Raw genomic sequence first — 26,121 nt, 5'->3', positions numbered from 1 at the left:
CCTTCCTTCCTTCCTTCCATCTATCCTTCCATCTAACCATCCTTCCATCTAACCATCCTTCCTTCCTTCCATCCTTCCTTCCTTCCTTCCTTCCTTCCTTCCTTCCTTCCTTCCTTCCTTCCTTCCTTCCTTCCTTCCATCTAACCATCCTTCCATCTAACCATCCTTCCATCTAACCATCCTTCCTTCCTTCCTTCCTTCCTTCCTTCCTTCCTTCCTTCCATTCATCCTTCCATTCAACCATCCTTCCATCTAACCTTCCTTCCTTCCTTCCTTCCTTCCTTCCATCTATCCTTCCATCTAACCATCCTTCCTTCCATCCTTCCTTCCTTCCTTCCTTCCATCCATCTACCTATCTCTCCATCCATCTATCCTTCCATCTAACCATCCTTCCTTCCTTCCTTCCTTCCTTCCTTCCTTCCTTCCGTCCTTCCATCCATCCATCCATCCATCCATCCATCCATCCGTCCTTCCTTCCTTCCTTCCTTCCTTCAATCTAACCATCCTTCCATGTAACCATCCTTCCTTCCTTCCTTCCTTCCTTCCATCCATCAATCCATCCATCCATCCATCCATCCATCCATCCATCCATCCATCCATCCATCCATCCTTCCTTCCTTCCTTCCTTCCTTCCTTCCTTCCTTCCTTCCTTCCTTCCTTTCATCATTCCTTCCTTTCATCCTTTCATCATTCCTTCCTTTCATCCTTTCATCATTCCTTCCTTTCTTCCTTTCATCCTTTCATCCTTCCTTCCTTTCATCCTTTCATCCTTCCTTCCTTCCTTCCCTTATCCTTCCCTCCTTCCCTCCCACTTTTGGACAGATTTAGTAGAGATACTGAATAGTTTTAGGCCACCATTAAATGTACACAAGTACACAAAATCTACACTGCAAAACCGCTGCTCAAGCTCCGCAACCATTCTGTCCAATAGACAGTGATCAATAATATAATAATCATTATTATATTATTATTAGTTAGCCTATTATTATTACTATCATCATTATTCTTCCGATGATTACTACTACTATTAGCAGTAGTAGGCTAGTATTAGCCAGCTTATTGGCTTGCTTATGAGCCTACTTTTGCTCTCTAAAATTGGCCTAATGACGCCATTGATCCCAACAGTTTAGCTTCGGCGTATTTCTTTTCACGCAGTGCAAAAAACGTGTTTAGTGTCACCATTCCCGGATGCATGAACAGTAGATCCCGATGAAAGAAACCCGTGAAAGCAATAGTGTACTGTAATGTACTTTTAATGAAGTAAATAAAGGAGAAAAGTGTGTTGCGAACGCTTCATTAAACAGACCGATAAACAGTTGCTTCTTATTTCACCACCATTTAAATGCACGCGTTACGTAGGCTGATTTTTACTTTAATGAGAACGGAGGTGACTATAGCTGCGGCGTAGGCGTTTTTTTCCTCTTTGAATTACATTGAACCGGGTCAAACGGTGCTGCCGCTAGATGGATTATCACACAACAATACAGCAACAATAGAGCATTAGCTTTAACTGGGACTGAGCGGTGGTGTGTGTGTGAGTTTATGATAACTAAATGGTTGTTTTAAGATCGAGAGAGGCTATTTAGCAGATGGTGGCGTGAAAAGAAAAAAGTCTTATTTACATATCTGCTTTTGACTCTATTGTCTTGCAGAGTAAAATGCAGTATAGAGAGTTTTAGGTTGTGATGTTGGAGATGAATTGGACCCAACAGAACCAATAATACAGTGCAAAATAGTGAGGGGAAATTGCTTATACTCACAAGTATAGTCATGGGGGTGCTGGAGCCTATCCCAGCTGTCTTTGGGCGTTTGTTCTAAATATGTTATTAGAGTCCTCTAGACCTTAAATAACACCCCTACAGTCACCGTTACACTCATTCATTCATTCATTTTCTACCGCTTCTCGTCACAAGGGTCGCGGGGGTGCTAGAGCCTATCCCAGCTGTCTTCAGGCGAGAGGCGGTGTACACTCTGGACTGGTGGCCAGCCAATCACAGGGTACATATAGACAAACAACCATTCACACTCACATTCATACCTATGGTCAAGTTGGAGTCGCTAATTAACCTAGCATGTTTTTGGAATGTGGGAAGAAACAGGAGAACCCGGAGAACATGCAAACTCCACACAGAGATGGCCGACGGTGGGATTGAACTCGGGTCTCCTAGCTGTGAGGTCTCTATGCGTTAACCACTCGACCGCCGTGCAGCCGAGAACCCGTTCATTACTTTCTAAATACATTTTTTTAACATTATTAGAGTCCTCTAGACCTTAAATAACACCCCTACAGTCACTTTTACACTCATTCATTCATTCATTTTCTACCGCTTGTTTGTCTACCGCTATAGACAAACAACCATTCACACTCACATTCATACCTATGGACAATTTGGAGTCGCCAATTAATTAACCTAGCATGTTTTGTACCTGGAGAAAACCCACACATGCACGGGAAGAACGTGCAAACTCCACACAGACATGGCCGAGGGTGGAATTGAACTCGGTTCTCCTCGCTGTGAGACCTGCGAGCTAACCACTCTTCCACCATGCAGCCAGTGATGGGAAATACTCGACATAAATCATTCACCAAGCAGATGACTTTATTCTTAATTCCAGCATTGTGCATTATACATCATATGCTACGTTATGACATCATTGAAGCAATTTATCCAAATGTTTCCATTACGTCTGTCGTCGTCATCCATCATGAAAATGAAGCGCAACACAAATGGAAAAATGTGCGCTCACACAATTCTGACATTTGTAGCCACTTACTTGAAACTTTGTCTCAACCAGCTAGTAAAGGATCTGTGCAGCAAAATGAAAATGTAGGCTAGCAAAAATATAAAAAAAAAAATAATAATAAAAAGGAACATCTTTCAGATTTACAGTTGGCCCACAGACACAATTCCACATTTAATGGGATTGTAAATGCATTCAGTTTCAAGGGGGTTGCCTTTGCATTTTAAGTTCTCTAATCACAGCGGTTCATAATATGCCTGAAGAAATGCGAAGATAGTCTGCGTTAGTGGAGGAGCACTTAGCTGCACGCTTTCTCACTTAAGATTAGAACTCGGGACCATATTACAGTGTGGCTCAGCTCAATTGAATATCGCTCCGCTGGGAGTGCGCTCGCTTTAAAACAGGGGTCTCAAACTCAATTTTACTTGGGGGCCACTGGAGCTCGGGTCTGGGTGAGACTGGGGCTGCATCAGGTTTACCAAAAAAAAAAAAACAAACGCATTTATTAAAAACAAAAAATGTAAAAAACTTCGCTTTGGTTCCAATTTTCTACAAGAAAAGCTCTGATAAAACATTCCGCTGTTCTCAAATATCTTACTTTTTATTTTTCTACACAAATAATAATAATAATAATAATAAACTGGCAAATAATAAAAACTTAAATAACCACATATAGTTGGTGGGTAGACAAATTATTTTTTTTCAGATTAAAATGAACAAAGCATTATTAGAGCCCTGTAGACATGACAAAACACGACTATAGTCACATTTATACTTTTTTTTATTTACAACATATTGCGCAACTGCAGGGTCTTGAGACACATGCTAACTCGCAAACTAGAGAGCTAGCGACCTCAACGGTAGCCTTCGAGTTATTTCCTTTCAACTTAAATAGCCAAAAACTTACCACTTCCACACGGATAGGGAGGATAACTATTAACATTTATTTAACCTTTAACATGAACATTAATCAAATGTAATATTTTTTTCTGGGTACATGATACCATACAGCATCCATATCAAACTAACATTAAACTTTCATATCAAGGCGGGGGCCTCAAACTAGTGTCCTGCGGGCTGCATTTGGCTCGCGGGCCGCATGTTTGAGACCCCTGCTTTAAAAGAACTCAATATTTGGTCTCTTTGAGTTGCTACAATCTTTTCTTTTTGTACATTTGTCTCTCACTTTTACTGTTTCTTTGAATATAAACACTGACAGTATTAAGTTATGTACTTAAACATAATTAAGCAGGGATCCATCATATGATGTAATTTCCTTATTCATGCAGCACCGAATCAATACAATCATTTTCGATCACGCTATGCACGCCTGTGCCGTGTATTGCTTTGCTGTTCATATTCATGCACTGTTGCTGTGGTGCAACGCCCAAGTGGTTCATCGGAGAGCAATTAGGCACACTTTTTCCTGCTTGCAGGAAACAACTTGGTCTCTAAAGGAATCCGGACTGGGGGGGCCATAACGCCCAGCAGCCAAAAACAAACATATAGCTGAATTAATAAGCGGCTGGTTTGTTTTTATGCAACTTTATGTCGGATTTAGTCCTCATTTCGGCTCAAGTTACCTCGCGTGGAAAAACTATGAAAGGGTTTCACTTTTCTGGATTGTCTACTTGACTAGTGGTGTGTCGGTCGTGAACGAACGGGTCAAAATAACTTTTTTTTTTAGTTCTTTTTTGTGAACAGAATGAACAAGGTCACTGCCCCTAAAATACCCGTTCAGTCCGTTCAGTTGTCTTGTCCTATCGTCGTGCCTCGCTCTGTGGGTGGGTGGGGTTAGCTGACCGAAAGACCGAGTCAGAGAGATTGATCGGGTCAATTTCTCGGTCTCGGTCTTTCTGACTGGAAAGATCGTAACTCCGGACCGGGGAGCTGAGACGCTCGGATTCGGAGGGTTGTCATAATAGTTAAGATTGCAAGGTACGTCATCTTGTGTTGTTGCGCTGTTGAGTCGGAACGAACGTGAACATGAGTGAACGGATTGACTCGACACGGCTGACTGGATTTAAGCACAGGGGGAGATCACAGGCTAACGACCAATTGAACCAAATGAACGAACTGAACAAAATGAACGAAATGAACAAACTGAACAAAATTAATGAACGAAATGAACAAAGTGAACAAACTGAATGAAATGAACAAAGTGAACAAAATGAATGAATGAAATGAACAAACTGAACAAAATTAATGAACGAAATGAACAAAGTGAACAAACTGAATGAAATGAACAAAGTGAACAAACTGAATGAAATGAACAAACTGAACAAAATTAATGAACAAACTAAACGAACTGAACAAAATGAATGAAATGAACAAAATTAATGAACGAAATGAATGAAATGAACAAAATGAACAAAGTGAACGAAATGAATGAAATGAACAAAATGAATGAACGAAATGGATAAACTGAACAAAATTAATGAACGAGCTGAACGAAATGAACAAAATGAGCAAAATTAATGAACTGATCTTTTTACTGAATGAACCACTGAATTTATGTCACTGTATTTTTGTCCTCATAATGTTGTGACATTTTTTCTCGTAATATTTTGACTTTATACTCGTAAAATCACGGCCATTTCTGTTGTAACTACAACTTTCTTCTTGTTGATTTTCTCGCAATGCTATATTTTTATGTTATTTTTCTGCAACCTTAATTTTCCAAAAAATACAACTTTATTTGTTTTGTTTCAATTTAAAAAAATACATTTTATGCTACTAAAATGACGTTATTTTTCCACATAATATTGTGACATTATTCTTGTAAAATTATGACTTTTTCTCAGAATATTTTTTTACATTTGTTCACTTCCTGCTTTCATAATTTATTAAGTTTTATTAAATTAATTAAATGTAAAAAATTACATTTAAAAAAAAAAGAAAAATAAAAAAATTATATATTTTTATTTAATTTTATTTTTTTTTACATTTTTTTTCTTCCCAAATGTGTGCTTTCTTTTCAGGTTCTCCCCCCACATTCCAAAAATACAGAATGTATGTTAATTAGAGACTCTAAACTGCCTATAGGTGTAAACGTGAGTGTGAATGCCTGTCTATATTCGCCCTGCGATTCTCACCCCTCACATGACACGACGACTGTCATGCGTCTACGAAGCTAATAAAAACAACCCACCCTACAAAGTTCACCTCTATTTTTGTCTGTTTGACGAACCTGACTTTTATACGTGGTTGAGAATGTTGCATTCAGGGAAAGTATGTCAGCATTACCGCTACAGACTCTCATTTCGTGGTGAAAACATGGCAGCGGTGTAATGAGGTCACAATCCCCCCACCAAGTTTGCAATGTCCTTTGTCTTTGAGTAAGATCTATGTGGCGACATACTTGCTTATTGTGCTCCTCTGACTAACACGGCAGGGATTTAACCTTCGCATGACAACTCTTTTAAAGGTTTATAGTCGCTTAAGTTGTTTATTTCAGTCGGTGCTTCCTTTTTCATCGACCTTCCATGTACATTTTCCTTGCCAAGGGCATGGATTGGGATATTCTGCGGTGTGTGTAAGGTGTGTAGGGGGGAGAAGAGTTAAAGCAAACATGAGACACAGCCAGGCTGCCGTCGCTTATTATGGGGTTGTTGAAGTACACTCTTCAAAACACGCGTTTAAATATGGACCGCGAAATCTCCGATGGCTGTGCATCCCAGAGGCAACATCAGATCTTTTTGTTCTGAAGATACTCTCGGCTGATTAATTCACACATCAAAACAAAACTGTGCTTTTTTTTTTTCTTCATCCCTCAGACGTCACACAAGGGATTCAAACCCCATCGGAAGTCTTAAACTCAGAAAGAAGCCGACGTTATGTTTTATTGATTCCTCTCCAGGAGTTTGGAGACAATAAAGACGGTTCTATGTTAGTACGGAATGCTAAGCCGTGCTGTTCAAGGTGTCTCTCCAGACATGTCCCGTAGATGACATCAACAATCTTACTGGATGAACAAGACAAGACTAGCATGAATTACAAGGACTGGACTTAGAACGTTTTTCTAGCTCTGAGTGACAGAAACCTCTGTAGTGATGATTATTATTATTATTATTATAATTACTGTAAGAGGAGTCCAAAATCCTCTGACTATACGGTGAACAGGACTGGAGGTCCAAGTATACATGGACCCAAATATTCCAATTCCATTGGGGTTATTTGCTCAAACGGAAAGAATGTAACCTTTGTATACACCTCATTCCCAAAGAAAAGTGCCAATCCGAAAGAACATATACTCGGATTCCCGAGAGTGGGATATTCCTATCTCCAATCCGATTGAGGTATCTTGTACCCGCTCAAACGGAAAGTTGTCAGACTGCGTTCTTCAATTAAACAAGTGAACGGTCTAACCAACCAACCAACCAACCAACCAACCGATTGACAAATCAACCAAGCATATAAATAACAACAACGAAAGAGTGGACTCAACTCAACTGATTCACCAACTCAATTATGTCAATCTAACAAACAAAATATTGGACTGACTGACTGACCGACCAACGGACTAACACAACTAATCACTTGTGGACTGAAGTGGACTGACTGATTGGTGCAAATGCTAACCGGCAGGCCAATTAACACTTACCGACCGAGGAATCAGAACTTCAACAGAATGAAAGCATCAATACTGGAACCGTTTATGTTTGTCATTAGCCACGTATACATGGACCCAAATATTCCAATTCCATTGGGGTTATTTGCTCAAACGGAAAGAATGTAACCTTTGTATACACCTCATTCCCAAAGAAAAGTGCCAATCCCAATGAATATATAATGGGATTCCCAGGGGTGGAATATTCCTTTCCCCAATCCGATTGAGGTATCTTGTACCCGCTCAAACGGAAAGTTGTCAGACTGCGTTCTTCTTCTTCTTCTGTTGTTTATTGGCGGTTGGCAAGCAGCTTTGGTGTGCATTAGCGCCATCTGTGGAACAGAATCTAAACCCTTCTATACGCCATTCACAAGTCCACTTTTATTCCAAAAGAAAATACATATCTATATAAAACATGTGCCCAGCTTCATTATCAAATATTAGCAAGATTGAACTTTATCTTTTCCTGTTCCCGGGTGCGTTCTTTCAGCCAATGCTGAGATATGACGTAACACGCAGCTCCAGACGTTCTTCACTTTTAAAAATGGAGGCCAGCAATTGGCACTGGACTGCTAAGGAAAGTTTGTTTTTGATTCAAACTAAATTCCAAGACTGGACGAAGGAAAAACTGGCAATACGGAGTTATTCCAACAAGTGGAAGAAAAACTCCAGGAAGTCGGTATCATGTCATGTTGGTGTTTACGTTTTACTGGGCATGCCCCATTGACTATTCTGGTTGATTATAGCGGCGCATGGAGACACGCGATTGGAATATTCCTTTCCATGTATACCATTGCTTTCGGAAAGGTCATTCGGAAAGATTCCATTCGGGGAAGATTGCTTGAGTTTTTGTACGTTTCAGTTACAGTTACACTGTTACGTTACAATATTGCAATATTAGTGCAATTAGTGCAAATATTACTGCAATATTTTTACATGAATTGTTTCATTCATTCATTAATTTTCTACTGCTTGCCCTCAAGAGGGTCGCAGGGGTGCTGGAGCCTATCCCAGCTGTCTTCGGGCGAGAGGCGGGGTACACCCTGGACTGGTGGCCAGCCAATCACAGGGCACATATAGACAAACAACCATTCACACTCACATTCATACCTATGGACGATTTGGAGTGGCTAATTAACCTCGCAATGTGAGAGGAGAACATGCAAACTCCACACAGAGATGGCCGAGGGTGGAATTGAACCAGGGTGTCCTAGCTGTGAGGCCGGCATGCTAACCACTCCTGCACCGTGCAGCCTGAATTGTTTCAATTCATACTAAAAGTGGAGTGATGTGTTTACAGGTGTGGCACAGCAAATCCTTTTTGGTGCGGTCCAATTTGGATAGCATCAAGTCCCATACCAAAACACAGTCGGGGCTTTATCTCCTGATGCTTTCCTTTGCGTGGATGCAATTGTTTTCTCACCTGGAAGTCAATGAGAGTGTGCCTTGTAAATCACAGGCGAGAAACTGGACATAATTTCAATACTGTAGCATCCCGCTGGGAGGATGCAGCCATTATGTATCATGGGGTGGCTGCAAATGGTGGCTGCACAAACTCTTCCCCGCATACATAACATCCGTTTTCTATGCCGCTTATCATCATTAGGGGGGAATGCCGGAGCCTATCCGAGCTGTCTTCGGGCGAGAAGCAGCGTATGGCGTATATCGGGGAAGCAGCAGTCATAGAGAGTCTAAAAAACCTGCTAACCTTGAAGAAATATGAGTTATGAGTTTTTTCACCCCCCCCCCTTGGCGTACCAAGTTTTGAATTAACTTCAGGGAGCGCATTGATAGCCATGAAACACTGTAACACAGCCATAAACCGAGGACCACCTGTATACAACTAGCGGCATAGCGTCTTCTGATCCTATCCATCCTGGTCACTCCCAATGACAACCTCAGCATCCTCATCTCTACTTCCTGTTTTTTCCTTCTGTTTCCCTAGCGTCTAAAGAAGCCTATGCAACCCAGACATTTTCCGACAAAGATTCAAACCCCGTCTTCTGATCCTGTCCATCCTGGTCACTCCCAATGAGAACCTCAGCATCTTCATCTCTGCCTCCCTGTCTTTTCCTTCTGTTTCCCTAGCGTCTAAGGAAGCCTATGCCACCCAGACATTTTCCGACAAAGATTCAAACCCCGTCTTCTGATCCTGTCCATTCCTGGTCACTCCCAATGAGAACCTCAGCATCCTCATCTCTGCCTCCCTGTCTTTTCCTTCTGTTTCCCTAGCGTCTAAGGAAGCCTATGCCACCCAGACATTTTCCGACAAAGATTCAAACCCCGTTTTTTGATCCTGTCCATCCTGGTCACTCCCAATGAGAACCTCAGCATCCTCATCTCTGCTTCCTGTCTTTTCCTTCTGTTTCCCTAGCGTCTAAGGAAGCCTATGCCACCCAGACATTTTCCGACAAAGATTCAAACCCGAATCTTCTGATCCTGTCCATCCTGGTCACTCCCAATGAGAACCTCAGCATCCTCATCTCTGCCTCCCTGTCTTTTCCTTCTGTTTCCCTAGCGTCTAAGGAAGCCTATGCCACCCAGACATTTTCCGACAAAGATTCAAACCCCGTCTTCTGATCCTGTCCATCCTGGTCACTCCCAATGAGAACCTCAGCATCCTCATCTCTGCTTCCTGTCTTTTCCTTCTGTTTCCCTAGCGTCTAAAATAGCCTATGCCACCCAGACAAAGATTCAAACCCGAATCTTCTGATAATGACAATGTTTAAAAACGAAACTATTCTTTATTTGTTGTAAAATAATGGCAAATTTGCTGCAAAGTTCCGATAAAAATATGCATTCCGGTGGTCCAACAGGGCTCCACGTCACACACTACCTACATTTGCAGACCTCTGCAATAGAAGAAAATGCTTGAACATTTTCAGTTGTCTCATCTTGCAGTAATGTTCATACGCCTGCTTGCACCTCGTTCTGTTCTGTGGCGAGCCGCATGGCATAAATACATGTGTTTCACAGAACTGGAGGTATAATTATGCAAATTGCATTCAAAGAATTCAGCAATAGCTCAAGTGGAATGGATGTGTCAACAAGGTCGTCCACGTAGACTTTCAAATTTGCTAATTAAACCTGACACCGTTTCTCTCTCGACACATCATTGCAGGGAGACATTGTGGGATGTTTGAACGTGAGAAAAAAAAAAAAAAATCAGCGCGGTAAATATCACATTCCCAAATGGAAGATAATCTCCTCGGAAATACAGGATTTCATTTTGCCCCTAGAAGAAAGCCTGTAAGTTCACAACAAGACCATTTTTGTACATGTTGTTGACACGTGTGTAATGAAAGTGCATCAACTTCAAACAACTTGTCTCCGAAAAGCCGCCTCGCCGAAGCAAGGCTACACAAAAAAAGGAATGATTTATTACGCCGCTTATTTGTCTGCCTCCCTAAATGCTTGAATTCCATTTGACAGCTCCAGTAGATAAACTACTCCGGTCCGATGTGTGAAAAGCGCCGTACCTGCAAAGCAAAGATTAATCGAGTCCATCAGGAAACAAGAGAAACACAATTTGCCCTATTTTGTGTGCTATCTTTCTCCACTCAGCCAGGCACAGAAGACTGTTCTTCTTCTTCTTCTTTCTCTTTGGGGCTTTTCCCTTCAGGGGTCGCCACAGCAAATCAATCTCCTCCATCCAAACCCCCCCCAGTCTGGCCTCTGACTTTATCTCCAAGGACTCTAACATGTGATGTCCCTCTGATGTACTCCTTCCTGATCCTATCCATCCTGGTCACTCCCAATGAGAACCTCAGCATCCTCATCTCAGCTCCCTGTCTTTTCCTTGTGTTTCTCTAGCGTCTAAGGAAGCCTATGCCACCCAGATATTTTCTGACAAAGATTCAAACCCGAATCTTCTGATCGAGAGAAATCAAAATGAAGTTTTGAATTAACTTCTGGGAGCGCATTGATAGCCATGAAAAACCGAGGACCACCTGTATACAACTAGCGGTATAGCGTCTTCTGATCCTATCCATCCTGGTCACTCCCAATGAGAACCTCAGCATCCTCATCTCTACTTCCTGTCTTTTTTTTCTGTTTTCCTAGCGTCTAAGGAAGCCTATGCCACCCAGACATTCTCCGACAAAGATTCAAACCCGAATCTTCTAATGAGGACAATGTTTAAAAACAAAACAATTCTTTATTTGTTGTAAAATAATGGCAGATTTGCTGTAAAGTTCCTATAAAAAATATGCATTCCGGTGGTCCAACAGAGCTCTATGTCACACTACCTACATTTCTGTTTCCCTAGCATCTAAGGAAGCCTATGCCATCCAGACATTTTCCGACAAAGATTCAAACCCGAATCTTCTGATCAAGAGAAATCAAAATGAAGTTTTGAATTAACTTCTGGGAGCGCATTGATAGCCATGAAACACTGTAAGACGGCCATAAACCAAGGCATAGCGTCTTCTGATCCTATCCATCCTGGTCACTCCCAATGAGAACCTCAGCATCCTCATCTCTACTTCCTGTTTTTTTTTTCTGTTTCCCTAGCGTCTAAGGAAGCCTATGCCACCCAGACATTTTCCGACAAAGATTCAAACCCCGTCTTCTGATCCTGTCCATCCTGGTCACTCCCAATGAGAACCTCAGCATCCTCATCTCTACTTCCTGTCTTTTTTTTTCTGTTTCCCTAGCGTCTAAGGAAGCCTATGTCACCCAGACATTTTCCGACAAAGATTCAAACCCCGTCTTCTGATCCTGTCCATCCTGGTCACTCCCAATGAGAACCTCAGCATCCTCATCTCTACTTCCTGTCTTTTTTTTCTGTTTCCCTAGCGTCTAAGGAAGCCTATGCCACCCAGACATTTTCCGACAAAGATTCAAACCCCGTCTTCTGATCCTGTCCATCCTGGTCACTCCCAATGAGAACCTCAGCATCCTCATCTCTACTTCCTGTCTTTTTTTTCTGTTTCCCTAGCGTCTAAGGAAGCCTATGCCACCCAGACATTTTCCGACAAAGATTCAAACCCCGTCTTCTGATCCTGTCCATCCTGGTCCCTCCCAATGAGAACCTCAGCATCTTCATCTCTGCTTCCTGTCTTTTCCTTCTGTTTCCCTCGCGTCTAAAATAGCCTATGCCACCCAGACAAAGATTCAAACTGGAATCTTCTGATAATGACAATGTTTAAAAACGAAACTATTCTTTATTTGTTGTAAAATAATGACAAATTTGCTGCAAAGTTCCTATAAAAATACAGCTATTGTGAACTTACACATGCAGCGAACAAGCTGGGCGGGGGGGGGGGGGGGGGGGTGTACTCGACTTGCCACTACCCCCAGCTGGAGTTGAATGTGAGCCGTGGGTAAAGCACGGAGACAATTAATGAAGGAGAGATGAGTGCTTGGAGGGTCTGTGAATGAGACTCAGGGACTGGCAGGGAATGAGTTTAGAAGTTTCCTTATACCCCCCCACCCCCATCCACCATCCACCACCATCCACCACCATCCTCCTTATGTTTGCCCAAGATGAATTGGCTTTTAAGATTTAAGAAAGTCCACGGATGAAATACAAAGACGGGCTCATCTATCAGCTCCTTGAATAGTGAGAGAAAATCCTCTGGCTGTGTGTGTGTGTGTGTGTGTGTGTGTGTGTGTGTGTGTGTGTGGTGGGGTGTTCAGGAGAGGTGTGTTGTTGGTCTCTGATTAGACCCCGGGCAACTTCTACGCCGCACAAATATCAATCCTCACGTCTTCCATTTCAAATCCTTGGAACCACTTGAGACACTTTTCTCACAGTAAGCCCTCCTTTTAAAGATTTGGTTTATCAAAAGCGCCAGCGTGAATGTGCGTCTACCGCCGCATGCTTGTTTATTGTGCAGACGTCCAATTGGACATAGTCAAACTTTTTTTTTTTTTTTTAAAGGATGCACCAGTTGTGAGGGGATGTTTAAAATAGCAAAAATACTGATGCTTCTGCTGTGATCATTTTTGCCTGGAATCCTTTATGTGCCAGCAAAAACAAAATCAACTTCAAGACTGGAACAGCAATTTGTCAGATCAGCTTCTCCGGTGTGTTTGTGGTTTGAAGGTATTTTTTTTCAATGACTACTTAAAGGTCAATCCGGTCACAATCCAATAATAGACCTCCATTTGTCCAGTTCAGAATGTAAATGTAAAGGCCAGTAAGGATAATTCATAATGCCGCCTATAGAGAACATTGCAAAACATTGCAAATTTCCCCACTGAGGGACGAATAAAGGCATATCTTATCAAACTAACTCCTTATTTTTAAAATCACAAATACTTCAACTTGCTGATATAGATCATCTTCAAACAGCTAAAATAATTCATAAGATTAAAAATAAGCAATTAGCTAAAAATGTCATCCAATACTTCTCTACAAGAGAGGAGAAATATGATCTCAGGGAAGAAGTACATTTGAAACACTTCTATGCTAGGACTACGTTATGCTAGCCATAGCATTTCTGTATGTGGAATCAAACTATATCAAACTATGGAATGGATTGAGTAAGACCCTCAAACAATGCTAAATACATAAAATGTACTCCTTCCTCCTGATCCTATCCATCCTGGTCACTCCCGATGAGAACCTCAGCATCTTCATCTCTGCTTCCTGTCTTTTCCTTCTGTTTCCCTAGCGTCTAAGGAAGCAAAAAGGCAGGCTTGAAACGTCATACATTCCTGAATACCAAACGACTTTGAAAATAAGTCACCCGACAAGACAAGGACACATGATGGATTCGCCACATGCGGAGAGAGGATTGATTACCGTCTACCCGAGAGGTGAGTCCCGACGCAATAAGATTCTACTCAGGGTACTTTGTCGTGTACTCTGTGTTGTTGTGTTATTAACTTATTGCCATGTTAGCCGTATTGTACTGAGCAGCGAGGACAACGTCGTGTGTACTGTTTATGCTAGTGCACCTATAGGCAGTTTAGAGTCTCCAATTAACATACATACTGTATTTTTGGAATGTGGGGGGAGAACCTGGAGAGAAAGCACACATTTGGGGAGAAAATTAAAAAAAATAAAAAAATTTTTTTTAAATTTCAAAATTTTGTTTTTTAATTTAATTTTTTTATTTAATGTTTTTTTTAATGTAAAAAAAAAATATTTTTTTAAAATTCATTTAGTAAAACTTAATAAATTAGGAAAGCGGGCGGCACGACGGTCGAGTGATTAACGCGCAGACCTCACAGCTAGGACCAGGGTTCAATTCCACCCTTCACCCTCGGCCATCTCTGTGTGGAGTTTGCATGTTCTCCCCGTGCATGCGTGGGTTTTCTCCGGGTACTCCGGTTTCCTCCCACATTCCAAAAACATGCTAGGTTAATTAGCCACTCCAAATTGTCCATAGGTATGAATGTGAGTGTGAATGGTTGTTTGTCTATATGTGCCCTGTGATTGGCTGGCCACGCCTCTCGCCTGAAGACAGCTGGGATAGGCTCCAGCACCCCCCGCGACCCTTGTGAGGAAAAGCGGTAGAAAATGAATGAATGAATGAATGCCTATCATCACCTCTTCTTCTTTGTCATCACTGGTGCTTTCTGTGGTGGCGTCCATCGGAAAAACACTCGGGGAGAGCTTTTGTGTGACTTGAGAAGCATACTTTCCTCCAAATATCGGGTGTTTTTCAAAATTGTATGATCACAAAAGTGTTTGATAATTGAGATTTCACTGTGAAAAGCAAAACTCTTCCATCCTCTGTGACAGTAATCTTTCGACATTCAACAAGACATTTCAGGGCATCATCACGCATCTGTTATCCTCTTATGTATACAGACGCCGGGGACTCAAGCAGACTCTTCAACTGGCAGTATTCACTCACTTGGAACAAGGAAATGTTGTAAGCTTTTTTTTTTTATTTTTTTTTACAACAATTCAAATAGCCAAAATTGAGAGTTGACCTTGAGTATGAAGCACTCCAACAAACTCGAGGTGTTGGTATTTGCAGTCTAAACAACATCTGTGGTGCACTTCCACCAATCAAACACAGACTGGGTGAGTGAATCAGTCGTGACACTGAATAGAAAAAATAGCTATGAATTATAAAATGCCTGCATTTTTCCTCTACACACACACACACACACACACACACACACACACACACAAAGACAGCATAGCCAATTACACCCCGAGCAGCGTAATAGAAAGCTTTTATGGTGTTTCTAGGGTGTCAAGATCTTAATTTTTGATGCCGTGCCGTATGCATCCAGGGCTCTCTCTAGTTTTTTTTTTTTTTTTGAAGTGATAAGAGGTAAACACCAAAAACCAATAACCGTCAGCCCGACGTTAAGTCAAACTGACGTGTCTCTAAAAAGGTAACGCCATGAAAGATGAACCGGGAGATTTTTGAAGGCGCTGTATTATCTCAGCTGGCATGAGCCACATTGGTTTACACTGTGATTTACTTTGGGGAAGTAAAGTCTTCTTTCAATAGCAACTGTCGGAACGTGAGAATCCTATGTAAATCAAGGGATGAACAATATGTCGGACAACCCCCCCATGTGCCCTATTTCATGAAAATAATGAGGTCATTTTGCCAAAGGAGTTGGAATTGGTGAGCATTTTTTTGTTGGTTTGTGTTAACACTAAAGTAAGGATTGAGTAAGATTGAGTCAGGAAATCAAACAATGCACAACGATGAGCCAATTCAAGAAACAATACAAGCAGTTGATGTTTGCTAAATACAAGGATGAAGAGTCTTGAACCAGTCATGATGTGCTATATATATCACTATATTGACACTTACTATGGTACCCATTATGGCATTGGATGCTCATATCACCTCCTATTTTGGTACGGGAAACAAAACAAAAAATTTACAGAAATTTTTAAAAACTAAAAAAAAATTAATAAAATTTAATAAAATAAATTAATGAATAAAATTAATTTGTCTTGAATACATATCACTATATTGACATTACTATGGTATCCATTATGTCATTGGATGCACCTCGTACCGAAGTATTAAAAAAAAAAAAAAAAACCTTAAACTGTATTATGGAAAGCAGGAAGTGAACAAATGTAACAGTTACTGATTGTAAAAAAAATGGAGGGGCAGGATTTAATAGTTTGTCTTTATTCTTGTAAAATTACTTGTATTTTTTTACAGCAGAAATGGCTGTGATTTTACAAGTATAAAGTCAAAATATTAAAATTAAAAATATTAATATTATAAATATTAATATATTAAAATAAAAAATAAAAATACATTTATGTATTGCGATACATTATGATGCAATATAATCCCTTGCAGTACAGTAAATACAACATCAGATTCTCCACACCAGTGATTGTCAACTGGTGGGTCATGACCTAAAATTGACCCATTTTTATTGGACCGGAGGGGTTTGCCGGGGGCAAAATAAAAAAAAAAAAACAAAAACACCAACTCTTTTGTGCACCATGAATGCACCTTGTGTCTTGCCATGGGATGTCAGCCATGTTGGTAGGCAACTTTGCTAACCTCGATCAGGACGGTAAGTATATGAAAAAATACAGTGAGAAATGAGAAAAATATCCGTAATATAGATCGTTGCTTGTCATTTACGGATGTTTTTTTTTTTTTAAAAAAAAAAAGAAAACTCATTAGGATAAGTGGTAGAAAATGAATGAATGAATGAAATCCAACCTCTGGTCACAGTGCTTCCCCATGAGTGGAGAATTTAGAGACTTTATAGGCTCAGTTCGTCTCAGTCGTTGCAGGGGTTCAAAAAAAAACGTAGACGGATGCCGACAGAGCAGGATTGACACTAAATCCTTAATAGTTATTGGGAAGATATTAAAGGATTACACCACTATGAGTCGCTGAGCCTAAATGATCTGTCAAATATCCTCTTTGAGACTATCACGTTACATGCTGATGTGTCAGTGCGGCCCCTCTGTATACACTGTAATTCTCATCAAAATGTGTGTATGTGGCAGTTCTGGAAATGCAGACTAAATTTAGAGATGGGGAGCTTCATCGCCCTGACACATGTAGGTCTTGAGTCGCTCGGCTTTACCTCGTCTGCGGAGAGCAATCGCGTTACGATTGAGCAAAAGGTGCGGCAGCCTTAAACAAGTCAGCCAGTTTCAGACGTGTGAAGCAACAGAGTGCTTCGACACCGCTGGCGGCTCATGGCCTTGGGCCCGGAGCTGTCGGAATCGGAAAGTCACGCTTGAGAGAACACCCGGAGATGGAGACGTTGAAATCCTTGATGCCCCGTGCAATGAGGCCATTTCATAGTAGATCACGGTAGGGTCTTGCTGGTGGTGAGAGAAGTGGAAAGTCACTTTGACAAGCCACTGAAGAATTTATTGAGATGTCCTGTGGTGTTGAAAGATTTGCATGTCTCCTCAAAAAAAAAAAAAAAAAAAAAGCTGTGGGGGAGCGGGGAACGGCAGAGGGCACACAAATAGGAATTCGGGCGAGTCTTGCTTCATCCTGGTTTGACTGCATAATAACAGCTAATTCATTATGTTGGCGTTTGGAGGGTCTGCTTTGTTGAATACATCAAATATTGCATTGGAACACACCCTGTTCCAACACACCAGGCAACCTTTTAGATTTAGAACTGATTTAAAATCAGTTTTCCTACTCCACAATAATGTAAATACTGTAGAACAAATCTGTTCAGTTGGTCATTGAACTGTGGTTAGTATGGTACTGCACAGCATGGTACGGTATGGGTTATTTGTTTATTTTAAGGAAGATCAAGGAGTAGCAGATGCCCATTACTGATAATTTACCCACATTATATCTTTTACACGTTGATGCAATATTTTATTTGCTAAAATATTTCACTTTCCTGAAACTGATGAAAAAAAAAAAAACAAACAGGAGTTTTAAAGCTATGACATGATATGGCTTATGCAGTACGGAATTAATACAATTATAAAAATAGGGATCAAAATAGACGTAAAAGTGTAACAAAGAATAGTAAAAATGGAATAACAATAAATATAGAAAATAATGACAATTAATACAGACAAGCAATGCAAATATACAGTATTTAAAATTTCAGTAGTTAAAATTTTGATTGAATTTCGCAAATACTTTCTATGCTGCTTATCCTTACTAAGGTTGCGGGTATAGGGTATAAATACTCAAGACTTGATGGAAACTGTCCTTTGTGTCCAATCGATGGTAATTTATCTCAGCCACGGACCAAGTTGTACACTAACCAGAAAATGTACTCAAACTGAGGCAACATTTTGGGTTACTGGTGTACACTAACCAGAGAATGTACTCAAACTGAGGCAACATTTTGGGTAACTGGTGTACACTAACCAGAAAATGTACTCAAACTGAGGCAACATTTTTGGGTAACGGGTGTACACTAACCAGAAAATGTACTCAAACTGAGGCAACATTTTGGGTAACTGGTGTACACTAACCAGAGAATGTACTCAAACTGAGGCAACATTTTGGGTAACGGGTGTACACTAACCAGAAAATGTACTCAAACTGAGGCAACATTTTGGGTAAGTGGTGTACACTAACCAGAAAATGTACTTAAACTGAGGCAACATTTTGGCTAACTGGTGTACACTAACCAGAAAATGTACTCAAACTGAGGCAACATTTTGGGTAACTGGTGTACACTAACCAGAGAATGTACTCAAACTGAGGCAACATTTTGGGTAACTGGTGTACACTAACCAGAGAATGTACTCAAACCGAGGCAACATTTTGGGTAACTGGTGTACACTAACCAGAAAATGTACTCAAACTGAGGCAACATTTTGGGTAACTGGTGTACACTAACCAGAGAATGTACTCAAACTGAGGCGACGTTTTGGGTCACTGGTGTATACTAACCAGAAAATGTACTCAAACTGAAAGCAACGATTTGTCTAACTGGTGTACACTAACCAGAAAATGTACTCAAACTGAGGCAAAATTTTGGGTAACTGGTGTACACTAACCAGAAAATATACTCAAACTGAGGCAACATTTTGGGTAACTGGTGTACACTCACCAGAAAATGTATTCAAACTGAGGCAACATTTTGGGTAACTGGTGTACACTAACCAGAAAATGTACTCAAACTGAGGCAACATTTTGGGTAACTGGTGTAGACTAACCAGAAAATGTACTCAAACTGAGGCAACATTTTGGGTAACTGGTGTACACTAACCAGAGAATGTACTCAAACCGAGGCAACATTTTGGGTAACTGGTGTACACTAACCAGAAAATGTACTCAAACCGAGGCAACATTTTGGGTAACTGGTGTACACTAACCAGAAAATGTACTCAAACTGAGGCAACATTTTGGGTAACTGGTGTACACTAACCAGAAAATGTACTCAAACTGAGGCAACATTTTGGGTAACTGGTGTACACTAACCAGAAAATGTACTCAAACTGAGGCAACATTTTGGGTAACTGGTGTACACTAACCAAGGTACTTATTCACCATGACTTTCTACATCTTGTGTGGTGTCTTTAATCAGTGTTTGACATCAACATCATTGCTGATCGGTCAATAAAATGCAGAGAAAAGTCACGAGGTGAACCTGAAGGGGACATACGTACATGTACACCCATCAACCTCACCGCACATTAATGAGAGTCCCAAATTATTTAACTCCAGATTAACTTGACAAGCCAAGTTAATCAAAGCTTGGCAAAAGGACTTTAAATGGACTGACGACTTAACTTGCACTTCAGCCCAAATAGACTTGATCGTTTCCCCGAGTCCAAAATGAAGCCATCAGATGCCATCCGCCTGCCAAACGCCAATCAAGTGGCGTGAGCGGTAAGCAGAGGAGGATTTGTAGACTCACAGCGGACAAAAGGATGGTTGTAGTATTCAACAGAGGAACCGGGAGCCGCTTCCCAAGCTTGTTACCTCCGCATACAAAGACGTAAGCTCTGATTTAGTCTGTTAATGTCATGTAAAGCTCACACGAAGGGGGGGTGCATAAAGATGTGCTGGCTGCCGGCCAGACTGGCTTTATTTAAAATAACAGATGAGTAACGATTTTTTTCGAGGTGCGATGGAGTTCTTGTCTTGGGTTCCAGCCACTTCCAATGTACACTGAACCTGAACAACTGGCCCTTACATTTCTTTAGCTATTTCTTTAGCGTATCTGACAGCATGGAATCTATCACGTTGGTCAAGTGCCGACTTAATGCACATGTAAAATGTGCATATCTTGTACACAATGCCGCTTCACGGAGACACACACTTCATGGAAACGAGGCAGGCGCGTTGTTGTTTGTAATTTATTTCCAGCAAAAAAATCGCACAACATACAAGAGAATATTTCCAAATTGCACAATGGTAATGGTAATAATTTAATTTCATTGAATGCATCACATAATTAGTTCACAATTCCCCATGTCCAAAAGGTAACTGTTAGATTTGTTCACTTCCTGCTTTCATAATATAGTTTGAGTTTTGTTTTATTATAATTTTAAATTTTTCATTCATTCATTTTCTACCGCTTATTTTTAATTTTTAATTTTTAATTTTTAATTTTTAATTTTTAATTTTTAATTTTTAATTTTTAATTTTTAATTTTTAATTTTTAATTTTTAATTTTTAATTTTTTATTTTTTATTTTTTATTTTTTATTTTTTATTTTTTATTTTTTATTTTTTATTTTTTATTTTTTTTAATGTCAATATAGTGATATATATAGCACATCATGACTGGTTCAAGACTCTTCATCCTTGTATTTAGCAAACATCAACTGCTTGTATTGTTTCTTGAATTGGTAGTAACGTTATTGTTCCTAGGCAACACATTTATCTTATCACACATGAGTCTTATTTATGTCTTAAATGGCTTATTTACTCTTATTATGTCTGCCATATTGGGTAATAAGACTGTAAAGCTGACTATAGGGGTGCTATTTCACATCTAAAGGCCTCTAATATTGTTGAAAACTGCATTTAGAAGGGCATAAAGAGGTTGGGTGTGGAACCATTCACACTCACATTCATACCTATGGACAGTTTTCGGAATGTGGGAGGAAACAGGAAAAAAAAAAAACGGGGAGAACATGCAAACTCCACATAGAGATGGCCGACGGTGGAATCAAACTCTGGTCTCCTAGCTGTGAGGTCTGCACGCTAACCACTCGATCACCGTGCAGCCAAGAACATTTTTAACTCTGACTTTAGGGGTGCTATTTCACATCTAAAGGCCTCTAATATTGTTGAAAACTGCATTTAGAAGGTTTTTTTTAATGAAAATATTCGATTTCCTACTTCTCGTGGTCGGGTGTGGAACCAATTAACCACGGTAAACGAGAGATTACTGAATAATGTGTAGCTACATAGCAATGTTTAGCTTGTTTTAAAAAAAAAAACAATATGAATGGTTTCATTTTATTTGCACGGTGACATAAACAACCTGAAAGCCCGTAAGTCTGCGGGGAGTGAGAAGACCAGCAGCTACTTCAATGTGCGTTTTAAATTATCAGTCTTTAGCTTTTGGTGGGGATTTTTCAGACTGGAGCCGTGCCTGCAGGCCACGTAGACCTGTGGCTGCCTGGACTGGGTGAAAATCTGTGAAAGTGACAGTATGTACAAGCCAGGGGGCATGTGAAATAATTTACTTTTATGCTGTACCCCTGTCTAACTGTCACTGCCTCTTATTTCCACTCCACTGCATATTATAATCTTCTAAATAGTTTTTAAGCGCGGTGGGGTTTTTAATATTTTAAAGCCTGCTCCTGTGTGGGGGGGATTCCTGGTGGCAGGGCTGCAGGTTCATTAGGGACATTTTTTTTCATTTAGGGCTCGCACGTGATATTTGTATGATGCGCGTGTTGTTTTATTTGCGTTGTGATGTCACTGTACACGAAGCATACGTCTTCCCCGGTGTGCATCCGATCTTGCTGGGAAAATTTGGCGACGAAACAAACACGTTAACACTATTCAAAATGCCCACAAGGCATGCTGGGTAGACCAGCTGCAAAAACAATATGAATTATATTCATTCTATCATTCATTTTCTACCGCTTATCCTCACGAGGGTCGCAGAGGGGGGTGCTGGAGCCTATCCCAGCTGTCTGGACTGGTGGCCAGCCAATCACAGGGCACATATAGACAAACAACCATTCACACTCACATTCATACCTATGGACAATTTGGAGTCGCTAATTAACCTAGCATGTTTTTGGAATGTGGGAGGAAACCGGAGTACCCGGAGAAAACATGCAACTCCACACAGCGTGGAATTGAACTCGGGTCTCCTAGCTTGGTGTGACCTTGCCGCTAACCACTCGTCATCGTGCAGCCCCAATATGAACTCTATGAACAATAAAAAATTGGATTTCAAGAGTATGTAAATGGGGGTTGCACGGTGAAAAGTGGTTAGGACACAGCGAGGAGACCTAAGTTCGATTCCACCTTCGGGCATCTCTGTGTGAAGTTTGCATGTTCTCCCCGTGCATGCGTGGGTTTTCTCCGGGTACTCCGGTTTCCTCCTACATTCCAAAAACATGCTAGGTTAATTAGCGACTCCAAATTGTCCATAGGTATGAATGTGAGTGTGAATGGTTGTTTGTCTATATGTGCCCTGTGATTGGCTGGCCACCAGTCCAGGGTGTACCCCGCCTCTCGCCCAAAGTTGGCTGGGATAGGCTCCAGCATACCCCCGCGACCCTGGTGAGGAAAAGCGGTAGAAAAAGAATGAATGAATGAATGAATATCATCATTTTTGCAGGTTTTTTTTGTTTTGTTTATTTCTCCAATGTGCCACGGGCCTATGAAATATGAGCAGCTGTGGCAAAATTCCCCAGAAGGCTGTCCACTTTGTTTTACGGATTTCACCTGGAAGGCGAAGTGTTTCCAAGCGACGAGAACGAGTGTCCCCGGGCCGCGTCTTCTTCACACCATCGCTAGTAATGACTTCTGCTAGTTAAAGGCTGGGCTGCACACTTGTGGAATTGTTTTACACGCTTCCACACCTCGCCTTTCATGGTGGTGCTAATGTCCACTCCTTGGGCTTGTGGGGGTGCCCTGCATGTCTGGATTGCCGCCGCTGTGGTAAATATTTCACCTTGCCTGACTGCTTCGGCACCGCATGGGAATTTCGACTGAATCTGAGGCCTGTGTACTGGAAAATATGAATACATGTACTCTTAGACCCCGAAGAATATGTGTTGTAACACTGTCTTCAAATAAACAAGAAGCACAGAAATGCTAACACAACATAAAGCGCTGGTGCAGCAGTACACGTTGATAGTAAAGCACTAAAAATAAGTGATACAGTGTCACCACGGGAAATACATAAAAGTGATTTTCTTTTATTACTAGCTAGTATAACACTCAAATAAAACTGTTCCTTTAAGGCCCTATTACCACATATTGTTAGAATAAGATATATACTGTATGCCACAGCACACATCCACACTATGGCTATTTTAATATTTGATCATAGCAGCCTTGGACACTTTGTCCTCAAGCCACTGCACACAAGTACTTGTACACGAGTACAGTGGGTCCCTGCATATTTGCCATGCAGCATTCATGACCCTGCAACTTTGTGGGTTACTGGTCAAAATATTATTCTATTTTTTTTTTTCATGAAAACACATCTAATTCGCTCTAAGTTGGTAATAATTCATATATACGGTTGTTATAAATATTATTCTTTACACCACCATATTGCTACCATGTGCATGCATTCTACGGTTAGCATACAATATGCTACACAATTACATTCATTCATTCATTTTATACTGCTTATCCTTATCCAGCCAATCACAGGGCACATATAGACAAACAACCATTCACACTCACATTCATACCTATGGATAATTTGGAGTGGCTAATTAACATAGCATGTTTTTGGAATGTGGGAGGAAACCGGAGTACCCGTAGAAAACCCACGCATGCACGGGGAGAACGTGCAAACTCCACACAGAGATGTACACAATAACAATTTGCAAAAAAGATGAAGTGATTATTTTAACGTACAATATCTCCTTGCGGGCTGCCCTGTGTGCCAGTGGTTAGCGGCAAGGCCACACAGCTCGGGGACCCGAGTTCAATTCCACCCTCGACCATCTCTGTGTGGAGTTTGCATGTTCTCCCTGTGCATGCGTCGGTTTTCTCCGGGTACTTGCTAGGTTAACATGCTAGGTTAATTGTCCATAGGTATGAATGTGAGTGTGAATGGTTGTTTGTCTATATGTGCCCTGTGATTGGCTGGCCGAGGACAGCTGGGATAGGCTCCAGCAAGCCCCGCAACCCTCGTGAGGATAAGCGTTAGAAAATGAATGAATTAATGAATTATCGCCAGGCTTTTGCAGGCCACATAAATTGACGTGGCGTACCACATCTGGCCCCCGGACCATGACTTTGACACCTGTGAATTAAGTAGACAGATGTACATAATTACTGGCAGTTTTTCACCGTTCTCGGGTGGTTTCCTGCGTGGATCTATTGTACTTCTGTGACCTGCTGGATTTGCTATGGAGCTCATTGCGAAGGTCAGGCCGTGTTCCGTGTTCTGCTAGTGTTGTATTTTGCAGCGAACAACCGAGACAACCAATGAAATCAGTCACAACATCAGATTGGACCAAGAAATACAAAAGCAGCCTCCCAGGCTAGCAGTAGCATGACGGCACTAAAATATGCATGGATGTTTCCACTCGTGCTACACTCACCATTTGTGTTGCAGTGCAATTACGGCAAGTTTTACAAATAATATATAGATATTGTAATACATGTCGTCTTGGTCCCGAGTCTTTCAATTGTTGCGTTTGATTATCTTTACCGATTGATTAGTCTGTGCTGCAGAAAGGTGATTAAAATATTAGGTTAGAACCGGAAACGTAAAACGGATATCCTGCTGTTCGCTGTCTGGCTGTGTTGTTGAATATATTCATTGGAGCTGTCGGACTGGGCTGATAGGAGGTGCATGAAAAAGTCAAAAGAGTATAAATGATACATTCTCGAGCAGGGGGGCTGTTTTGAATTTGCCTGCTCTAAGGTGAACCCAAAGAGCCGTGCACAGGTTATTAAAGTAATGGTAATGGTAATGGTTTGATTTCATTTGAACATGCATCACATTACAATTGAATGCATCACATAATCAGTTCACAGTTCCACATGTCCAAAAGGAGTAGGAAGAAGCAAAGCTTACTAAATCCTACCCCTCCATCTGGTACTTTTACAATCAGTAACTGTTACATTTGTTCACTTCCTGCTTTCCTAATATAGTTTTTTTTTTTTTTTTGTCACGTCCCAAAGTACGAGGTGATATGACCATACAATGACCATTGACATACAATGACAAAAAAAAACCCTTAAACTATATTAGGAAAGCAGGAAGTGAACAAATGAAACAGTAAGATTGTAACTGTTACATTTGTAATTTAAAAAATTTAAAAATTTTTAAAAAATTTAAAAAAATTAAAAGATTAAAAAAAAATTTAATTATTTTTTTTAAATTTAATTTTTTAAAAAAAATTTTTAAATATTTTTAAAAATTACATAAATACAAAAATAAAGAAACTTAAAACTAATTAAACTAATTGATATACAATGACAAAAAAACCTTAAACTATATTAGGAAAGCAGGAAGTGAACAAATGTAATAGCTACAATCTAACTGTCTCATTTGTTCACTTCCTGCTTTTTTTTAAAAAAAATTTAAAAAATTTTAAATTTTTTTCATTCATTCATTCATTTTCTACTGCTTTTCCTCACGAGGGTTGCGGGGGTGCTGGAGCCTATTCCAGCTGTCTTTGGGCCAGAGGCGGGGTACACCCTGGACTGGTGGCCAGCCAATCCCAGGGCACATATAGACAAACAACTATTCACACTCACATTC

At 40.6% G+C, this 26,121-nt stretch overlaps 1 long non-coding RNA gene across 2 annotated transcripts in view; it reads left to right on the top strand.

Moving 5' to 3' along the window:
* The window catches only part of LOC144901574 (uncharacterized), a 50,659-nt gene that overhangs the window by 7,752 nt on the left and 16,786 nt on the right, over positions 1 to 26,121 (top strand). Inside the window, exons 3-4 of one of the 2 annotated variants that reach the window (XR_013629628.1) lie at positions 13,972 to 14,116; positions 15,117 to 15,180. This is a non-coding gene — a long non-coding RNA (uncharacterized LOC144901574). Of the gene's footprint in view, positions 1 to 13,971; positions 14,117 to 15,116; positions 18,497 to 26,121 lie in introns of those variants that run through there. The other variant, XR_013629627.1, reaches the window with a different exon arrangement.

The sequence above is a fragment of the Doryrhamphus excisus genome, linkage group LG12, assembly GCF_037039965.1.
Source record: "Doryrhamphus excisus strain RoL-2023G ecotype Guam linkage group LG12, RoL_Dexc_Guam_v1.1, whole genome shotgun sequence".
Lineage (NCBI taxonomy): Eukaryota > Metazoa > Chordata > Actinopteri > Syngnathiformes > Syngnathidae > Doryrhamphus > Doryrhamphus excisus.
The sequence above is the reverse complement of the archived record's forward strand: the minus strand, read 5'-3'. Positions and strand labels throughout refer to the sequence as shown.